The sequence below is a fragment of the Balaenoptera borealis genome (genome assembly GCF_965194805.1).
Source record: "Balaenoptera borealis genome assembly, chromosome: 8".
Classification (NCBI taxonomy): domain Eukaryota; kingdom Metazoa; phylum Chordata; class Mammalia; order Artiodactyla; family Balaenopteridae; genus Balaenoptera; species Balaenoptera borealis.
Genome location: NC_138865.1, coordinates 72583665 through 72606090, shown reverse-complemented (window position 1 = coordinate 72606090; position 22426 = coordinate 72583665). Strand labels below are relative to the sequence as shown.

Sequence of the window (22426 nt, the reverse complement as noted above, 5' to 3'; positions counted from 1 at the left end):
ATGTGTTGCCACAGTTATTTTAGTTACCAGACTTAAGATCTGAACTAAAAATAATCATACATATATAATTATTTTGATTTTTTGACTATCAATAATTATATTGCAAATATCAATGTCAAATATGAATAATAATTATAATCAAATAATCGTGTATATTTTTTCAAAACTCAATAAATTTTTTCAAATATCAATAAAATTAGGATTAGGTGGGGGAATTCCTGTCCAGTGTATTTTGTCTAATCTCGTCCTACAATCAGATTACCTCTAAATGAATCAAAATTTTGGCTGAACTGAAAATCACTGTCATCAACCACTGAACTAATGAAAATGTGAAGTACCAAAATCAGGGCTCCAGTGATGACACTCCTCCCAGCCAGAGGCTAATTGCATTATTTTATTATAATGGGAATCATAAAATAAGCTTACTCCAGCCTTTCCCACACAGCCACAGCACCAGGGGCCCAATAAAGGCAGCACACACACACACAATGTAACCGCTGATTGAAAATTCAACTGCATATCTCAGCCACGGAAGAGCCCTTGTCCATGAAAATTTCCTTAGGCAATGCTGTGCTTAGCCTAGAGGGTACCTGAAGCCAGTTACTGGATCCCTGAGTGTCTGGAATAGATGGAGGAAGAAGTGCTGAAGAGAGAGGCAGGTGGTGGGGAGGAAAAAGGGTGATAAGTACAGAGATTCCTTTTAAGAAATGTGGCTGTGAAAAGTAAGAGAGAGGTGGGGCTCTGGGTTCACAAGCCCCTAGTCATCTTTGAATTCTTGGGTTCTGGGCTCTCTAAAACATGCAGGAGTATAATTAAATTTATGTTTCAGAACCTAGATGGAATATTACTCATCTATGTGCTATACTTAAAATGTCCAGACATCTCAGATTTCCAGACATAGGCCAATGGCCACCAGTCTGTCTTGCTGATTCATAAGTGAACCATGCACTCTAATTTTTGTTTGGAAAACATGGTAGACTATAACTAACATATTCAAAAGTAAAAATAAACACTTATTATTTTTATTTTTCTTCCACTTCAAGGGTACACCAATTTCTCACGATGAAAGTTTGCTTAAATTCCTAAAATGACAAAGTGTTTGTATCTACGTATTTGGAGCAATGCTCTTTCATTCTAAATACTTAGAGAAGAAAATACGGAATTATTCTTTGGGTACTGACAAAACTATTTGTCTGAAATCTCTATAGCTAGACAATTAAGTTGCCCAAATCCCTGAATGCTGAAATAATTCCAAGAAAATGTATTTATAATACAAGTGCAGGACTAACACGTTGCTTAAAACATTTAGGTTGGTTTGAGAGGAAATTAAGAATAGAACATCTCGTGTCTGCTTCCAGGTCAGCTGAGGGCCGGGAAGGAGGTGCAGCAGCCATGAGTGACAGGCAGAGCCCAACAACGTTGGAACAGCCCTGGGGCTGAGTGGAGGTACTTCCTCCACTGAAGTCTTGAACCCCTCAAACTCATCCATGAGGATTGGAATCAACTTCTTCCAAACTTCCATTAATGTGAGAAACAGGCTGAGGGAGATTTGGGCTGTGCCTGGGTTCCACAACCAGGAAGTGACTAAGGCATCACTTCATCCAGTTCTTCTGACTTTAAACCCTTCTGCTCTCTCAAGTGTCAGGTGCCTGCCACAGTTCCCCAACCAGGGATCGAACTCATGCCCCCTGCAGTGAAAGCGCAGAGTCTTAACCACTGGACTGCCAGGGAATTCCCCAGAATCTGCTTTTGTACCAAGACTCCTCCCGCCAACCAGGCGGGTGGCTGACAGTTTTTGTGCCTGAGCCAGGTGTCAGGCCTGAGCCTCTGAGGTGGGAGAGCCCAGTTCACGACATTGGACCACCAGAGACCTCCCGGCCCCATGTAATATCAAATGGTGAAAGCTATCCCAGAGATCTCCATCTCAATGCTAAGACCCAGCTCCAATCAATGACCAGCAAGCTACAGTGCTGGACACCCTATGCCAAACAACTAGCAAGACAGGAACACGACCCCACCCATTAGCAGAGAGTCTGCCTAAAATCATAATAAGTTCATAGACACCCCAAAACACACCACCGGACGTGGTCCTGCCCACCAGAAAGACAAGATCCAGCCTCATCCACCAGAACACAGGCACCAGTCCCCTCCACCAGGAAGCCTACACAACCCACTGAACCAACCTTACTCACTGAGGGCAGACACCAACAGGAACTAAGAACCTGCAGCCTCTGAAAAGGAGACCCCAAACACAGTAAGTAAAGGAAAATGAGAAGACAGAGAAATACAGAGCAGATGAAAGAGCAAGGTAAAAGCCCACCAGACCAAACAAATGAAGAGGAAATAGGCAGTCTACCTGAAAAAGAATTCAGAGCAATGAGAGTAAAGATATCCAAAATCTTGCAAACAGAATGGAGAAAATATAAGAAACGTTTAACAAGGACCTAGAAGAACTAAAGAGGAAACAAACAGTGATGAACAACACAATAAATGAAATTAAAAATTCTCTAGAAGGAATCAATAGCAGAATAACTGAGGCAGAAGAATGGATAAGTAACCTGGAAGATAAAATAGTGGAAATAACTACCACAGAGCAGAATAAAGAAAAAACAATGAAAAGAATTTAGGACAGTCTCACAGACCTCCAGGAAAACATTAAATGCACCAACATTCGAATTATAGTGGTCCCAGAAGAAGAAGAGAAAAAGAAAGGGACTGAGAAAATAGTTGAAGAGATTATAGTTGAAAACTTCCCTAATATGGGAAAGGAAATAGTCAATCAAGTAAAGGAAGCACAGAGAGTCCCATACAGGATAAATCCAAGGAGAAACACACCAAGACACATATTAATCAAACTATCAAAAATTAAATACAAAGAACAAATATTAAAAGCAGCAAGGAAAAAACAACAAATAACATACAAGGGAATCCCCATAAGGTTAACAGCTGATCTTTCAGCAGAAACTCGGCAAGCCAGAAGGGAGTGAAAGGACATATTTAAAGTAATGAAAGAGAAAAACCTACAACCAAGATTACTCTACCCAGCAAGGATCTCTTTCAGATTTGATGGAGAAATTAAAAGCTTTACAGCTAAGCAAAAGCTAAGAGAATTCGGCACCAGCAAACCAGCTCTACAACAAATGCTTAAGGAACTTCTCTAGTCAGGAAGCACAAGAGAAGGAAAAGACCTACAATAACAAACCCAAAACCATTAAGAAAATGGTAATAGGAACACACATATCGATAACTACCTCAAATGTAAATGAAATAAATGCTCCAACCAAAACACAGACTGGCTGAATGGATACAAAAACAAGACCAGTATATATGCTGTTTACAAGAAACCCACTTCAGACCTAGGGACACGTACAGACTGAAAGTGAGGGGATGGAAAAAGATATTCCATGCAAATGGAAATCAAAAGAAAGCTGGAGTAGCAATTCTCATATCAGACAAAAGAGACTTTAAAATAAAGACTATTACAAGAGACAAAGAAGGACACTATATAATGATCAAGGGATCAATCCAAGAAGAAGATATAACAATTGTAAATATTTATGCATCCAACATAGGAGCACCTCAATACATAAGGCAAATACTAACAGCCATAAAAGGGGAAATCAACAGTAACACAATCATACTAGGGGACTTTAACACCCCATTTTCACCAATGGACAGATCATCCAAAATGAAAATAAATAAGGAAACACAAGCTTTAAATGATACATTAAACAAGATGGATTTAACTGATATTTATAGGACATTCCATCCAAAAACAACAGAATACAGTTTCTTCTCAAGTGCTCATGGAACATTTGCCAGGATAGATCATATCTTGGGTCACAAATCAAGCCTTGGTAAATTTAAGAAAATTGAAATCGTATCAAGTATCTTTTCTGACCACAACGTTATGAGACTAGATAGCAATTACAGGAAAAAAATATGTAAAAAATACAAACACATGGAGGCTAAACAGTATACTACTAAATAACCAAGAGATCACTGAAGAAATCAAAGAGGAAATAAAAAATACCTAGAAACAAATGACAATGAAAACACGACAACCCAAAACCTATGGGATGCAGCAAAAGCAGTTCTAAGAGGGAAGTTTATAGCAATATAATCCTACCTCAAGAAACAAGAAACATCTCAAATAAACAACCTAAACTTACACCTAAAGCAATTAGAGAAGGAAGAACAAAAAAACCCCCAAAGTTAGCAGAAGGAAAGAAATCATAAAGATCAGATCAGAAATAAATGAAAAAGAAATGAAGGAAACAAGAGCTAAGATCAATAAAACTAAAAGTTGGTTCTTTGAGAAGATAAACAAAATTGACAAACCACTAGCCAGAATCATCAAGAAAAAAAGGGAGAAGACTCAAATCAATAGAATTAGAAATGAAAAAGGAGAAGTAACAACTGACACTGCAGAAATACAAAGGATCATGAGAGATTACTACAAGCAACTGTATGCCAATAAAATGGACAACCTGGAAGAAATGGACAAATTCTTAGAAAAGCACAACCTCCAGAGACTGAACCAGGAAGAAATAGAAAATATAAACAGACCAATCACAAGCACTGAATTTGAAACTGTGATTAAAAATCTTCCAACAAACAAAAGTTCAGGACCAGATGCCTTCACAGGCGAATTCTATCAAACATTTAGAGAAGAGCTAACACTTATTCTTCTCAAACTCTCCCAAAATATAGCAGAGGGAGGAACACTCCCAAATTCATTCTATGAGGCCACCATCACCCTGATACCAAAACCAGACAAAGATGTCACAAAGAAAGAAAACTACAGGCCAATATCACTGATGAACATAGATGCAAAAATCCTCAACAAAACATTAACAAAAAATCCAACAGCACATTAAAAGGATCATACACCATGATCAAGTGGGGTTTATCCCAGGAATGCAAGGATTCTTCAATATATGCAAATCAATCAATGTGATAAACCATATTAACAAATTGAAGAAGAAAAACCGTATGATCAACTCAATACATGCAGAAAAAGCTTTCGACAAATTTATGATAAAAACTCTCCAGAAAGTAGGCATAAAGGGAACTTACCTCAACATAATAAAGGCCATATATGACAAACCCACAGCCAACATCGTTCTCAATGGTGAAAAAATGAAACCATTTCCACTAAGATCAGGAACAAGACAAGGTTGCCCACTCTCACCACTATTACTCAACATAGTTTTGGAAGTTTTAGCCACAGCAATCAGAGAAGAAAAAGAAATAAAAGGAATCCAAATTGGAAAAGAAGAAGTAAAGCTGTCACTGTTTGCAGATGACATGATAGTATACATAGAGAATTCTAAAGATGCCACCAGAAAACTACTAGAGCTAATCAATGGATTTGGTAAAGTAGCAGGATACAAAATTAATGCAAAGAAATCTTGCATTCCTATACACTAATGACAAAAAATCTGAAAGAGAAATTAAGGAAACACTCCCATTTACCATCGCAACAAAAAGAATAAAATACCTAGGAATAAACCTACCTAAGGAGACAAAAGACCTGTATGCTGAAAACTATAAGACACTGTTGAAGGAAATTAAAGATGATACCAACAGATGGAGAGATATATCATGTACTTGGATTGGAAGAATCAACACTGTGGAAATGACTATACTACCCAAAGCAATCTACAGATTCAATGCAATCCCTATCAAATTACAAATGGCATTTTTCACACAACTAGAACAAAAAAAGTTCACAATTTTTATGGAAACACAAAAGACCCTGAATAGCCAAAACAATCTTGAGAAAGAAAAACAGAGCTGGAGGGATCGGGTTCCCTGACTTCAGACTATACTATAAAGCTACAGTAATCAAGACAGTATGGTACCGGCACAAAAACGGAAATATAGATCAATGCAACAGGATAGAAAGCCGAGAGATAAACCCACACACATATGGTCACCTTATCTTTGATAAAGGAGGCAAGAATATACAATGGAGAAAAGACAGCCTCTTCAATAAGTGGTGCTGGGAAAACTGGACAGCTACATGTAAAAGAATGAAATTACAACACTCCTTAACACCATACACAAAAATAAACTCAAAATGTAAGGCCAGACACTATAAAACTCTTAGAGGAAAACATAGGCAGAACACTCTATGACATAAATCACAGCAAGATCCTCTTTGACCCACCTCCTAGAGTAGTGGATATAAAAACCAAAATAAAAAAATGGGACCTAATGAAGCTTAAAAGCTTTTGCACAGCAAAGGAAACCATAAACAAGACAAAAAGACAACCCTCAGAATGGGAGAAAATATTTGCAAACGAAGCAACTGACAAAGTTTTAATCTCCAAAATATACAGGCAGCTCATGAAGCTCAATATCAAAAAAACAAACAACCCAATCCAAAAATGGGCAGAAGACCTAATAGACATTTCTCCAAAGAAGATACACAGATTGCCAACAAACAAATGAAAGGATGCTCAACATCACTAATCATTAGAGAAATGCAAATCAAAACTACAATGAGGTATCACCTCACACCAGTCAGAATGGCCATCATTAAAAAGTCTACAAACAACAAATGCTGGCGAGGGTGTGGAGAAAAGGGAACCCTCTTGCACTGTTGGTGGGAATGTAAATTGATACAGCCACTGTGGAGAACAGTATGGAGGTTCCTAAGAAGCTAAAAATAGAACTACCATACGACCCAGCAATCCCACTACTGGGCATATACCCTGAGAAAACCATAATTCAAAAAGAGTCAGGTACCACAATGTTCATTGCAGCTCTATTTACAATAGCCAGGCCATGGAAGCAACCTAAGTGTCCATCGACAGATGAATGGATAAAGAAGATGTGGCACATATATATAATGGAATATTACTCAGCCATAAAAAGAAAGGAAATTGAGTTATTTGTAGTGAGGTGGATGGACCTAGGGACTGTCATACAGAGTGAAGTAAGTCAGAAAGAGAAAAACAAATACCATATGCTAACACACATATATGGAATCTAAAAAAAAAAGTGGTTCTGATGAACCTAGGGGCGTCACAGGAATAAAGATGCAGATGTAGAGAATGGACTTGAGGACACGGGAAGGGGGAAGGGTAAACTGGGACGAAGTGAGAGCGTGGCATGGGCATATATACACTACTAAATGTAAAATAGATAGCTAGGGCTTCCCTGGTGGCGCAGTGGTTGAGAGTCTGCCTGCCAATACAGGGGACGTGGGTTCGAGCCCTGGTCCGGGAAGATCCCACATGCTGCGGAGCAGCTGGGCCCATGAGCCACAATTACCGAGCCTGCGCGTCTGGAGCCCATGCTCCGCAACAAGAGAGGCCGCGATAGTAAGAGGCCCATGCACCGCGATGAAGAGTGGCCCCCACTTGCCGCAACTAGAGAAAGCCCTCGCACAGAAACGAAGACCCAACACAGCCAAAAATAAAGAAAGAAAATAAAATTAAAAAATAAAAAAGAGAGAAAACACAAAGTTTAAAAAAAAAAATAGATAGCTAGTGGGAAGCAGCCACATAGCACAGGGAGATCAGCTCGGTGCTTTTTGACCACCTAGAGGGGTGGGATAGGGAAGGTGGGAGGGAGACGCAAGAGGGAGGAGATATGGGGATATATGTTTATGTATAGCTGATTCACTTTGTTATGTAGCAGAAACTAACACACCATTGTAAAGCAATTTTACTCCAAGAAAGATGTTAAAAAAAAAAGGTGGGGTGTAATTCCCTTCTTTAAAAAAAAAGAATAGAACATCTATACTCAGATAACCTGTGTATTTATAGGTATTTAACATTTTAGTAGCAATGAATTTTAAATTTCACATACTCTAATAATTTCTGACCTCTCTCCTTAAACAGGCAGTATAGAAGACTGAAATATAAGAGTATCTCATCCAGAAACTCAAGAACCAGAAACAAACAGGCTAGCGGCTTGGTATCCTGATCTCCACACCACTGCTTTTCCCAGTGAACCATGAAGAAACAGCAGAAAAAAAGGAAAAGCTAGTAAACAAATTGAAGCACTGGGTGAAAGAGCACAAGGTGAATCGGACCTGGGTTTCAACAAGTCCCAGTTCTGCTACTTCTTAGGTTTAAAGTATGACATTGCCACTATTCGACTGTTTCTGAGCTATAAAAATGGCAAGTTTACATGGTTGGACCCAATGTTGTGTGATTTGGTCAGCTTATCTAAACTCTCTAAGCTTCCATTTCTGCATCTGTAAAATGGTATAATGAGTTGTATTGTGTTTCCTCAAAACTCACATGTTGAAGTTCTAGCCCTCATTACCTCAGAATATGATCTTATTTGGAGACAAGGTCTTTACAGAGGTAATCAAGTTGAAGTGAGGTCTTTAGGGTGGGCCCTAATCGAGTATGACTGGTATCCTTATAAAAAGGTTAAATTTGACAGAGACAGACACATAAGGAGGGAAGACGACCTCCGACAAGCTAAGGAGAGAGGCCTAGGACAGATCCTTCCCTCATAACCCTCAGAAGGAACGAACCCTGCCAACAACTTGATTTCAGACCTCTAGCCTCCAAAACTGCGAGACAATACATTTCTGTTGTTTACACCACCCAGTCTGCGATATTTTTTTTTACTGCAGTCCTAGGAAACTAATACAAAGCAAGATTACAGTTGGACCTACACCTCATAGGGTGGGTATGAGAATTAAATGAAGACAATGCAGGTAAAACACTTAGCACAGTACCAAGTACACTGTAATAAGCACCCAAATAAACAAAAAGCTTTCATCTTTATTACTGTAGGTTACTTCACTTCCTATCAGAATTACAATGGAATTCTCACCACAAACAACTTTTCTTCTCACTCAGTGCAGCATGTCCAGGCCTCTGATGCACAGCCTTGCTCCCCGCATTTCTTTTCCCCTCTTTGCATACCTGGCCAACAACTTTCCCTCCTCAGGTTCCTCTCGAATATCACCTCCCCCAGGAGGCCTCCTGTCAGATAATCACTGCCTCAGGCCTTCTGCTTACAGTATAGGGTGAGTGCAGCCCTTTTCACACAGCAATGTAATTACTGATCTCAAATTAGACTCCCAGGGCTTCCCTGGTGGCGCGGTGGTTGGGAGTCTGCCTGCCAATGTGGGGCACGCGGGTTCGGGCCCTGGTCTGGGAGGAGCCCACATGCCGCGGAGCGGCTGGGCCCGTGAGCCACAACTACTGAGCCTGCGCGTCTGGAGCCTGTGCTCCGCAACAAGAGAGGCCGCGGTAGTGAGAGGCCCGTGCACCGCGATGAAGAGTGGCCCCCGCTTGCCGCAACTAGAGAAAGCCCTCGCACAGAAACGAAGACCCAACACAGCCATAAATAAATAAATAAATAAAATTTAAAAAATAAGTTAAAAAAAAAAAAGAATATGGCAATGTTATTAAAAAAAATTTTAACTATGCTAAAGACAGAATTACCTATTAAAAAAAATAATTAGACTCCCAAATGACCCACGACAAGCCTTTACATTCCTCTAAATTTCCCTCAGGCAGTGCTGTGTGAGGTGCTCATTAAATGTTTGCGGAAAGAATCCCTTCACCACAGGCAGGGAAACTGGCCACATGCCACCTGTAAACAAACCCATGCTCTACAGCGGCTGTTGAAAGTACTGTCCAGGGCCTTCTCTGGTGGTGCAGTGGTTAAGAATCCGCCTGCCAATGCAGGGGACACAGGTTCGAGCCATGGTCTGGGAAGATCCCACATGCCGTGGAGCAACTAAGCCCATGCGCCACAACTACTGAGCCTGTGCTCTAGAGCACACGTGCCACAAGTACTGAAGCCCGCACGCCTAGAGCCCGTGCTCCGTAGCAAGAGAAGCCACCACAATAAGAAGCCTGCGCACCGCAACGAAGAGTAGCCCCCGCTCGCCGCAACTAGAGAAAGCCCGTGTGCAGCAATGAAGATCCAATGCAGCCATAAAATTAAAAAAAAAAAAAAAAAAAAAGTACTGTCCAAGTTAGTGGTTCTCAAAGCACGGTTGGGAAACCAGAAGTATCAGCCTGAATGGGAACTTGTTAGAAATGCAAATTCCTGGGCCTCACCCCAGCATGACTGAAGCTGCAACTCCGTGGGGTGGGACCCAGGAATCTGTGGTTTAACAAGCCCTCCAGGTGATTTTGATGCAGTTAAAGTTTGAGAGCTACTGTGATGAGTGTCTCCAATTCCATATGAAGAGCTTGGGCTGCTGGTGTGAGCTCCCCAGGTATCCCTACTGATGAGGAGCCCCCAGGGGAGAGGGCACTGCAGAGGGGCTCCCAGGGGCACAGAAGTAGAAGTTTTTAATTTTCACCTTCAACTCACTTTTCTATGCCCATATTATGGGATGAGCTGGTAATAACCCTAAAGCATCTAAATTACCTAACAGTGAGAAGCCATGTCTAGGAAGTGAGTCTCCGCCCAGACTCTTAGCATCCTTCCTGAGAGCAAAGAGGCAAAGGCGATTTTGCCACATCAGAAAAGTGAACACCAAAGCCCCTTAAAGTAGCAACAAACGAGTGCCAGGCAAATAGTGCTCTCCAGAGACTCCAAGATTGTAAAGGAGGACAGCTGCAGGTAGAAACTGACGATCAGAAACCTCAGGTCAAGAGTGTGCTCTACAGGGACCCTCCTCCACCCATACCAGACATTGCTTATGGAACACAACATTCTTACTCAACAAATGTGGACAGCACCTAGGAATCCTTAACTCCAGGCAGCCACTATCAGTTGATCAGAACTGGCCCTTGAGAAAAACCTGTTACTATCCTAGTTTAGGAGTTAAGTCTTCAAGCTCTGTAAAGTTAGCATAGAAAACAGCTGCTACTACAGGAATCTCACTGAACTTAGGAATCAGAGGCTATGCAATCTTGGGGAAACCACTTAAAATCTTTGCATCTCAGTTTCCTTATTTGCAAAAGGGAGCTGGCAATAGCTCCTCAGGAATGTTCTGAGGATAAACAAGATGGGTGAAAACACCTTGCCCAGTGCCTGGCAAATCAAAGGCTCCTAATAAATGTTTGCTAGATTTGAAACTACAGTCATGTGGGGAAAACCCTCACCACTCAAGCTCACCTGAGGCTAATTTACCCAGAAACCCAAGCTTCAGTGTTTATACATGAAAGAGCTTTGGAGTAAGACGCTGACTTGGGAAACCAAACTGATGTTGAAGGGAATGTGGTCACTAGTGTAGGGAATCAGACCAGGGAGATATTTATCAGAAAGGGCTTGCTTGAGTCAGAAAGATCCTTCCCTCCAAAGACAATGCCGGCTCCAACCCCTCCTTTGCCATACTCCATGCCGCCCCTCTAAGTCATTTGACTAAAGCAAAAGATCCTACCTAGAAATCTACTTTCAGGAAAACCACTTCCCGGGTCTGGGCAAGCATCTGTCTTATGTTTGGAACCTTTACGAGCTCCGTAGAGAACATCTCAGTAAACAAAATCCACTCCCAGCCCTGTCAGTTCAGTGGACACTAAGGACTTCCCCACGCAAGTGTCCCCATTTGGACAACTAGACTCCAAGAAAGGCCTCGGTTAAGGCCTCGGTTTGTGCCCAGTGCTTGCTATATGTTAACTCATTCAGCTCCATGTTAACACTCCCTTTTTTTTTTGGCTGCGCTGCACGGCTTGGGGGATCTTAGTTCCCTGACCAGGAATTGAACCCATGCCCTCAGCAGTGAAAGCACAGCGGCCTACCCACTGGACCACCAGGGAATTCCCTAACACTCCCTTTTTACAGATCTGGGGCTCTCAGACATTAAGATGTGCCCAAGGTCACAGAGTCGGAAGGCAGGAACACTAGGATTTCAAGAGCTATCTGCTATTCACACACCACTAAACTCCACTGCTGACATGCAGCTGGAATCCACCCCAGCAGGGTCCTTGAGCTTAAACAGACAGGAATTATGAAACAAGCACACGGAAAAAATTCTAACCCCATTCCTGCCATCCATGGTCAGGCCTATAATCAGTGGTTAAAGTGTAACTGAGAACAAATACATCCCAGCATCTGTCAAAATAAAATTTAATACCTTGTAAATCCCATTTAATTCGTACTTAAAATTGAATCAGTAAATAGATAATACTCACCTATTTGGCTAAAAGCCTGTACATAATTAATCTTTAGAAGCCAGTGTGACTGATGTCTTTTTTATTTTCAGCAAAGTGCTGACCACTGTTATATAATTCTGCTACCTCAAAGCTAATAGAACAAACGTGACCTACCAAAATGACCTATAACCCTAGACATCAAAATACCTTGCTAGGCATTTATTCTGAACTACGGGGGTTGGACTTACATGCTTTAGCAGGAAGCACCTCAGTTGGCATTCGCCCAAAATTACCTATCAATTCAGATCATAAATGCAGGTAAGATCTTTCTGTTCTTTGGGAAATAGGCCATTACAATTAAATTTTCTTGGATATTAAACAGTTTCACTATCAGCAACATCGAAAATGGTGGCCTTGACTTCTAGGATGTGACATAGTTTACATCACACTTTTGGTGGAGGAAAGCCAGTAACTAGGCCGATGAGAGACGAAAAAGCAAGTACCTGGTAAAGCAGGCTGTCAGCTGGCACTAGTCTGTGTTTCCTGGAGCACTTGTGCCAGGAGGTGCTGCTGGGGTGCCAATCCCACTCACAGGGAGACGATAATAATGTGGTACTTCGCACCCTGAAAAAGACAGTGTTGTTAAAAATCCAGCACAGTCGTTCCCAGCTTGGCAAGATCTTCGAAATGCACTGAAGTTCACATTCTGTACAATTTACCCATTTACAGTATGGCTTTTAATATATTCCCAGACTTGTACAAACAATAACCACAATCCATGTTAGAATATTTTCATTACTTCAAGAAAGAAACCCAGGACCCCTTAGACATCACTCCCTAATCCTCCAATTCCCTCCCCTCTCCCACCCTAGCCCTAGACAACCACCAATCTAATTTGGGTTTCTATACAGTTACCCCTTCTGGAGATTTCATACAAATGAACTCATACAATACATGACCTTTTGTGACTGGCTTCTTTCACCTAGCAGAATGTTTTCAAGTTGCATCTGCATTGTAGCCTGTGTCAGAGCTTCACTCCACTGTATGGATATATCATACTTATCCACTTTACAGCTGATGGACATTTGGTTCGTTGTTTCCACTTTTTAGCTATCATGCACAAATGTGTACATGGACCTAGTTTTCATTTCTCCTGGAAATATATCTCTGAGTGAAATTGCTGCCTCTAATGTTTCCAGTCTTCAAAAAAAAGAAAAAAAAAAATGAGTAATCATGTGAAGTTTGGCACCATGAATCCACCTGAGAACCATCCTGAGGATCAAGCTCTTATAAGAATTCACTTTTCAGGTTAAAAAAAAAAAAATACTCAGCAGGTGAGAAAACATCTAGAGAAAACTTTTTTTAAATTGTGGTAAAATACACTTAACATAAAATTTACCATTTAAAAATATACAGTAGAAAAAACATTTTCAACTAAAAGGTAATTACAATACTGGCTCGTCTCTATATATTTATGTGTGGGTTGCCCCGAATCAGAAAAGATGGCAAATACTGTTTTTCTTTTTACCCCTCATCCCAAGGAAACCCAAGAAAACCCTTTCTGGACATGTTTATGAATCCTGCATGTGCCTTTCACACAGCACAAGGAGGCAAGTTCATTTCTGGGCTGGGCCTGGGCCCCGGCAGCCTCACGTGGGGCATCGCAGAGAGCGCTAACAGTGGGAGGAGGAATGTGGCTTCTCACCAGTTCTGGACACACTCTTCTGTTTGCTAGACAAAGTGATATTGTGGCATCTGTGCAAAACACTCCCTACACAATGAAACAGAAATAAGAGATAGTGTCCATTCTATTTGTACAGGCAGGGGACACATTTCCCTTCTCCAAGGATCAGCAGGAAATGTGGGCACAGGCTAAAGCAGAGCCATCTGGATATCCTACAAAGCAAGCAACAGGATTACAGCCCAGCCCATATATGGTTTCTATTATTACTTCCCACGATAAATAAATGCCCAGCAGATCAAGGTGGGCTTGGTTATGCTTTTGGCCTTAATATGAAATTTTCCTACAGGTGTCAGTTCCAAAGAGAGTTTGCTTCTTTTATTGAAATGGCTTGCTTTTGAATTAAATCAGTTTTCTGAATTTTGACAACATCCTGATTTTAACTTTCTTTTATGATATTGCCTGAGGTTTTTGACATGTACAGGAACCACCAATAACAATCAGCCATTTCTGAAATACACTATTATTGACTAGGGCTACCTTGTCAATAATAAGCTTGGAAGAAAAAACTAAATAATACTCTTGGTGTTCAATATGCAAATTTTTGTCAGGTAACAGGAGTTAGTGCTGGAAAACTTTACAAAATTTTAAAAGGGAAATCCATAAGTGGCTCAGTATTTTTGTAAATGGATGTCAATTCTTTAAAAAAAATTTTTTTTTTCATTTGTGGCTATGCTAAAACCAAGTAAGCACTGGCAAAATATTTGCTGTGCACCTGTCATTTGCCGGGCATTAGGGTCAATATACACATGTGTAAGACATCCAATCTGTGCTTCAATAAACTTGCAATATTCAGTCAATTGGTTGGTTCAGCCAGTTCTGGCCTACCATGTGATTACATTTTGCAGAGTAGAAGCCCCAGCACAGGCCTGTTTGCAGACAGCAAGACGAAGTACTAAAAGGAGGAGGGGGTTGGTGGTGAAAGAATTCCTTGAGGTTTTGAAAACTCAATCATGACCTGACTTCCAATTATGTTTTAAAACACAAAAGGAGCTGCTCTTAAATACTATGCAGTATTATATGTAAGTTGCAGCAATTGGAATATTTCTTGAAAAGTATGAAAGGGATAGAATTCTTGGAAGAAATACTGGCCCCACTATTCAGTCAACCAGCTCAATAGAAATCTCCAGTCTGAAAGCTGGTGGGCAGATTTCCCTCTGTAGAAGCACAGCCAACCACCTACCTTCTTACCACTGAGATGTCTAACAGCTGCAGGGAGGGAAGGTATTGGGACAAAAAGTTTTCAGGAAGATCAGAGAACTCTGAGGTCAAGAGAGAACAAGTAGGATATCATGGAAAGTGCCTCTCTAGATGCTTGTTCCTCCAAGTGTGGTTCATGACTGAAGCATCAGCATCATCTGGACCATCCACTGGGTGGGCATCACCTGAACTGACAGTATCACCTGGAAGCATATTAAAATGCAGACTCTCAGGCCCCAACACATTCTGCAGAATTAGAATCTGCATTTAACAGAGTGATTCATATGCACATTAAAGGGTGAGAAATAAGATATCAAGGTGCCTCTGAAGGATTTAGAACTCATTAAGTAAATTGATCAGTAGGAGATAATCCGTCCTAGGATACCAGGAGAGTTTACTACAAGGTCAGCAAGGGATATTTATATGTCCACAGGAAGGCTGTGTGAGGTGATAAGAGAGTCAGCAAACAAAAAATGAGGATCAGCAAAATACTGTTTTGTCCATGTATATTCAAGGAACTCAAAGTTTTACAGATATAAGGAAGATCTTGACCTGTGATGCAGTGCTATTTCATCAGGCTTAAAGGAATGTTCTCTTAAGAAAAAAAAACGGAACACTCAACTTCCCTTATTAAAGATCACTTTGGAATGAATAATTTGACTTCTGTCTGGCTAGACTTGGGAATTGAGGAGAACCAGAGGCGGTTCTACCTAGGGTACTTACTCATTCTGATGGCTGGAAAAGGTTATCTCCAAAAAGAAATAAAGAATGTGGCAATCAATTTACACATCTGAATCACGTGTGTTTGTTTAGGGTTAATCCCTTAATGAATGGTCCTGAGCCAGAAACTAAGAACATCCAGCTGCTGTCTGAGGGCCAAGCCCTTGATCATGATGACTCAAATGAGGCTGTTTCACACTTGTAAAATTCGAAGACCAAATTAGAATTAAGGAATGGTAAAGATATCACCCATGTGTATTGCAGCTTCCCAATTCTCCAAATTATATGTCCAGAACAAACATCCCTCATTATTCACAATATTCCATACTTGGCCTGGGGCTCCTCCCTGACTTGACCCTCTAAGTCGTCCACCCATCAGCAGGCCTTGGCCTGACTTATGAAACTTGTTTGCCATCCCTTACAAAAGGTCCTCCCAGCTCTAAATTTCTGTCATTCTGGGACAAAGGGCCGGGCTAAGGTATGCGCAATCTCTAGGGGCTACTTGAGGAATCACATTTTGGTCATTACAACATGTTTTCCATAGTCATCACTAAACGCTGACCCACAATGCCTCTCCTAGGGTCACTCTATACCTCTTGCACCCTCTACACATATACTCACTTCCTTTGACTTTCAAGACAACAGCAAAATCATCCTTGTCGTCATCATGCTGCCTCAGGATTCCATTCTAAAGCACCTCTGAAACTTCCCAAAGAAATACCTAATTTATTTCCAATAAAAACTACCTTTTAGATTCGAAGAGAATCTACCTAAATCAAGTGTCTCAACAGCAGTAGCATGGACATTTTTTACTGGATAATTCTTTATTGTGGGGGGCGGGGACTGTCCTGTCCATTGTAGGATGTTAGGCAGCATACCTGGCCTCTACCCACTAGATACCAGTACCATGCACAACCCCCAAGGGCTGGAACAACCAGAACTGTGACCAGACATTGCCAAATATCCTTTAGGGGACAATTCCTGCCACTGCACCCCCTCCCTTGAGAACTACTGACCTAAATGATTATAGTAATCCTTTCAGGAAGATGGGACTATGGATGATTTTTTTCCTCCTTATTTTTCTGAATATCTGTTGTTTATATGATAAAATGAACTAGTGACTTTCTATTTTTTAAAAAGAAATATCATTAGCTATACAGATACCTCACGTTGGTCCTTGAGTGCCAATGTGTGGCTTGTTCAGTTTAAAAATTGAATTTGGTCTTTAAAAATACTGTGCACCATACACACACCTTCAGTTAAACTTCTCAACATATAAAAGACACAGATGAAGGACTTCAGAGCATAAAGTCAGGACTGAGGCCTCTTAACCATTCAGAAACCCTTCTTCAACATGGTAAATCACTGGGGCTGTAGAAAGAGATGTGAAGCAAAGACTGCTGTTTCAAGAGAAGTGTTTACCTGAAACATAGTCTGCATGTACACTTCAGTCAGAAAAATACTTGCATTGTAGGAAAAAAAAATAAGGCACAATTTACTTCATCTTTAAGAACTGCTACGTTTATAGACCATGTAAAAAAAATTTCACAATCATGAAATTAAAATATCTGAATGTAAAAATGGGCTCTAGACACACCCATTACTTCATCTTCTTGACTGCTAGACCAGGAATTTTCTTAGAGTATTATTTCCATGAATTTCATTATTGACTATTTTAATTCAGTCTGGGAAGGCCATATCTGCCAGGAAGAAACAAGTTCTCATTTGCTGAGATGACACAAATTTGGAATCTGAGCTCAGATGGAACTTGAAATGGAATTTAACTTTAGCCATAAAAAGGTAGTGTGCTTAGAAAATGAATATGATAAACGAGATAAAATGTATAAATTGCTTTGGGGAGCAATGTTATTTAAAATGCTGATAAGAACTGAACAAATAAATGGGAGGCTAACTACACAAAAAGAAAAGCAAAGAAAGAAACAAGTTCTCAACGAAGAACTCAACATCTATTACCCTTATGTCAGGGATGGCACTTTCTTCCATCTAGGCCCCGGAAACACACAAAGCATCTTCTGGTCTCCGCTGCTTACCCGGGGTGCTGCCAAAGGTTCACGTGTCTTCTGCTCTCAGGTAGAAGTTCTCTTTTGTTAAGTGGGGTGATACCAACTGCTGCTTCCAGAATAGCTGTATATTTCTTGTACCTCATCTTGTCTCTCTCAGTACAAGGTCAAGTAAATTTTGGGCACTGTTCCGTTGAAGCAGATGAAGTAATCTTTGCAATACAGGAAGCTGCTCTGCTTTTAGATGCTCAGCGTACCCCTAGGCAGAGCTATTACACTCCACTGTAGGGGGTAAGGCATGGGGGCGAGGCCAAGGCCAAACCACGAATAAATAAAGAAACTTCCCTGCGACGTCAGTATTATATAAGGCTAGAGAATTTTGAATAAAGCACTAATGAAAATGATTTGCAGGATGACGGTGGTTTTAAATACGGCAATCTAACGTACAATCCCCAATTAATCCACACATAAATCCTTGAGGCCACTAATCCTTCAAGTACTAACGGCACAGGACGAGATTTATCTCAAGGTCCAGTAATAAAATAATAATTGGTCCAAAAAGCCTGCGTGCCTCTGGGTGAACTAAAATCAGAAGCAGATCTGCTCCTTCTATAAATACCTCTCTCTAAAAGGCTGCGCTTGACACTGAAAAAGGAGTTCCAGTTGTCATTTATGGCAATGCATTTCTAAATGCTATAAACTTTTTGCTTGAGTCAATTCCAAAGCAAAGATTAATTAACAGAGAAACAATTCTGCTTTTTTTTTTTTTTTAGTATCTTTTTAAATACCTCTAAAACCCAACAGAGGTGAGCTCTGCTAGCACGGAAATAATAACTATTTGGAGATATTCAGAATCGAACCCCTCTCCCTTTTTTATAAATGTCTCCTCTCAGCTGTAAGGATTTTTCTTACCCTCTTTTCATGGGGTAAAGGTGGATGGTCCATCACACGGCCCACCTAAGGGGCCACAGTCCACATGACCCAGCCTGGGTAGACCAGTCCTCCCCGGGGCTGAAAATAAGACATTCAGAGAGAAATGCCCTCTCTCCACTGCAGTTGGTAACCAGGGCTGATAGGAGGTTAGAGCTGCTAGCAATCTTGTTCCCCGCCAGGTAGAGAGGGCTCTCCACTAGTTGCTGAGAAACAGCACCAGGGGAAATGCGATGACATCATTTGAGTTTCTCGATCCAGCTGTGCCTAAGATAACTGTCATCCTAGGAGATCCTAGGTACACTTTTATTAAGATAATAAATTGATTTTTGTGAAATTTAGTTTTAGTTGAGTTTTTGTCACTCTGAAAGAGTTCTGATTTATACGCCTCCCTGACCACTTCTTCAAGCTATTTTCTCTTTTCTATTTACTGCAATACGAGTTGTACTGCTCCTTGTCTAAACAAACTCATATACAGAAGGGAAGTAAAATCAAAGAGAGTCGTCCTGTAATACTTCTGACTAACCTAGATATTCACAGTGAATAAGTGTCCCAAACCCTTCCACATTCCCCCAAATCTTGAACTCTTCTTCCACAGTCTCTCTCTTTCCTTAACAGCAAGTTTCTTTTTTCTTTTTTAACTTAAGGGACCTAAATCAGTGGTCTCCAAAGTAAGGTGCATATGCCAACAATCTTTGGGGTGTGGGAAGAAAATATTAAACCATCTATTTCTTTTTTGTCTCTTGTCTATTAAAATTTTAGTTTAAGCATTTATGTTATTAAATATTTGTAATGTTTACTTTAGGAACTAATACAGTAAGTCCCCTACATATGAACGAGTTCCGTTCCAAGAGCGCATTTGTAAGTCTAATTTCTTCAAAGTCCAACAAAGTTAGCCTAGGTACCCAACTAACACAATCGGCTATATAGTACTGTACTGTAATAGGTTTATAATACTTTTCACACAACTAATACATAAAAAAACCCCACAAAAAATAAAGAAAACATTTTTAATCTTACAGTACAGTACCTTGAAAAGTACAGTAGTACAGTACAACAGCTGGCATCCAGGGGCTGGCATCAAGTGAACAGGCAAGAAAAGTTACTGACTGGAGGAGGGAGAGGAGGTGGGAGATGGTAAAGCTGAAGGATCGTCAGCAATAGGAGACGGAGGGCAAGCTGCATGTGACAATGTATGCTAGACATGGGAACGAACTTACATGATCGGGCATGAGAATGCACATTCGCATCTTTGAAAGTTCACAATGTGAAGGTTCATATGTAGGGAACTTACTGTATATTTTAAATTACATAAAAGTATATCTTTTTTTTTTTTTGGCTGCGCCTTGAAGTATGCAGGATCTTAGTTCCCAAAGTATATAATTTATAAAGTAATATACTCATATATATTATAGAGTCTGCTTAAAAATCTGATGGGGTGTGTGAGCAAAAAAAGTTTCAAGGTCGGTAACTTAACACTTCAACTGCTCTCTAAGCCTCAATTTCCCTCTTTATTAGATGCCTGAACAGATGAACACCAAGTTATCTTCCAAAACCAGCAACAGGCTAAAAGCCCCCGCTTCACTTGGCCCGATTATATAATTACAGTCGGCCCTCCACATTTGAGGATTACTATCCACAGATAAAACCAACCTTTGGGGGGAGGATTCCAGAAAGTTTCAAAAAGCAAAACTTGAGTTTGCCTAGCTCTGGCAACTATTTATATAACATTTACATAGTACTCACAACTAGTTACATAGCATCTACATTGTATTTACAGCTATTTATGTAGCATTTATACTATATTAGATATTATAAGTAATTTAGAGATGATTTAAAGTATACAGGAGAATGTGTGTAGGTTGTAAGCAAATACTATGCCATTTTATATAAGGGACATGAGCATCTCTGGGTTTTGGTATCCTTGGGGGTCCTGGAATGAATCTCCCATGGATACTGTAATATAATCTGACCAAAAGTAAGTGGTGAAAACAAGGGACAAACCATTTGATCTTGGAATATTCCATCTCCATAGCATTCATGATATTACTCCCACTGGTTGTTTTACAAACAATTAGTACCAGTTAGTCATAGGAATTCTTTTATAGGCTGAACTTGGTTGGCTACAGCTGCCACTGCCAAAAAAAGCTCCAATACAGCCCTCATTTAATCATACAGGACGATGGAATTATACTTACACAACAGTCTTTGTTCTAACAAATTGTATTTCTAATGACACGTGATAAAAATTACTACACAACCCTCTCAAACAAGAAATGAAGTCTGAGTTACCAACAACAAAAATCAAGCTAAACTTGTTATCCGTTGGAAGCTGTTTTACTACAGTGAAAGTGACAATACTTTACAAACGGCATGTATTAGAGTTTCATTTTCTGTAGGAATTTCTGATGCATTTAACGTAATAACTCTTACAAAGTGATTCTTATCTATGATGATGTCATACAAGATTAAAATTGGGTCTTTCATTAGGAAAAAATTTCTGCTTTAGCAAGTAATTAGAAAGAATTTGCTTTTCTTCCACAAATAAGATTGTTCAGTTTTCTAATTTATTTATTTATTTTTAAAAACTGTCATCTTTGTATGAACTCCCTCATAATAGTACATGAGGACAATAACACAGAAGAAAATAAATCTAGCCAAAACACTCCATCCAGATATGTAATTATAAGGCTATTTTCTTTGTAATTCTATAACATCTTCGGAAATATCATTAACTTGGTTAATTCCAATTTCTAGAGTTCTAGAAATTCTTTATAACTACAACTATCTGATTTAAAAATCACTTATTTTTTAAAAATTGTTAAATATACATGATCCAAAAAACTTTTAAGTCAGGATGCTCAAGTTCTCTTTCTGAATAATCAAAATTGAATATAAAAATTCACAGATAAGACTGACCTTCCCTTTGAACTGATTATTTCTACTTATTTCTGCGGGAGGAAAACAGTGGACATCCTTCTTCACGGGGTATTCTAACTGTTCCTGTGCTTTAGAAGTATAAAAATGGAAATGAACTAATGCCCCAAACAGGCTGTTATACAGGGTGTGGTCTGCTTTTCAGGGAGCTGAAAAAAGCCTTAACTAAAAGTAGAAGAGTCGGGGAAACAGTCCTTTTTTTTTTTTTTTAACTCCACTGCACATAAGATAAATTATATGACTTTAGGCATAATTTCATCCCCACCCCCCACCCCCAGTAGCTTCATATAGAATACATCTTTACATGTTTGCTACTCAGATGAGCCACTAGAACACTGTAAGAAAAACAGACTACATGGTGTAAGAGAATTACAAAGAGTTCAAGATTAGTTGCGGATCTCCTAGATTTAACACACACCCCCATTTCTCCCCCCACCCCCGCCAACGCCCGGTCACCTCATACTAGTCTTCTCTCTTCATAGCCAGTCTCAAAATGCACTCACTACTGGGTTTATACTATTACGTTCAACTGGATGTCACCAAGTCTGTCCTTTCAACCCTGTCCTCCCACCCAACCCAATATCTACCTGAAGGAACCCACTGCCCAGCCCCCAGCAGCAGTTGCTTCTTGCCTTTTCCTGTTTCTTGTATCCTCCTCCTGGCTCTCCTGGCATGAGACCTTGAAGCCATCCTCACACATTCCTGGGGTGCCCAGTCATACCAAACCCGTGACACAGGGAAAGAGAGCTGAGTTTAAATGGGAAGACTTGATTTGAATCCCACCTCTGCTGTTTAACACCATATGACCTTGAACAAGTTACTTGACCCTTCTGAGCCTATTT

General features: G+C 40.2%; 1 protein-coding gene across 3 annotated transcripts in view; it reads right to left on the bottom strand.

Moving 5' to 3' along the window:
• Positions 1–22426, bottom strand: part of TJP2 (tight junction protein 2) — a 132331-nt gene that overhangs the window by 92195 nt on the left and 17710 nt on the right. Inside the window, exons 2-4 of one of the 3 annotated variants that reach the window (XM_082403643.1) lie at positions 14960–15179; positions 12995–13235; positions 12539–12659 (exon numbers count right to left, since the gene is read on the bottom strand). The gene's annotated coding sequence lies outside the window, so the exon portion shown is untranslated. The remainder of the gene's footprint in view (positions 1–12538; positions 12660–12994; positions 13236–14959; positions 15180–22426) is intronic. The other 2 variants (XM_082403642.1, XM_082403645.1) reach the window with 2 other exon arrangements.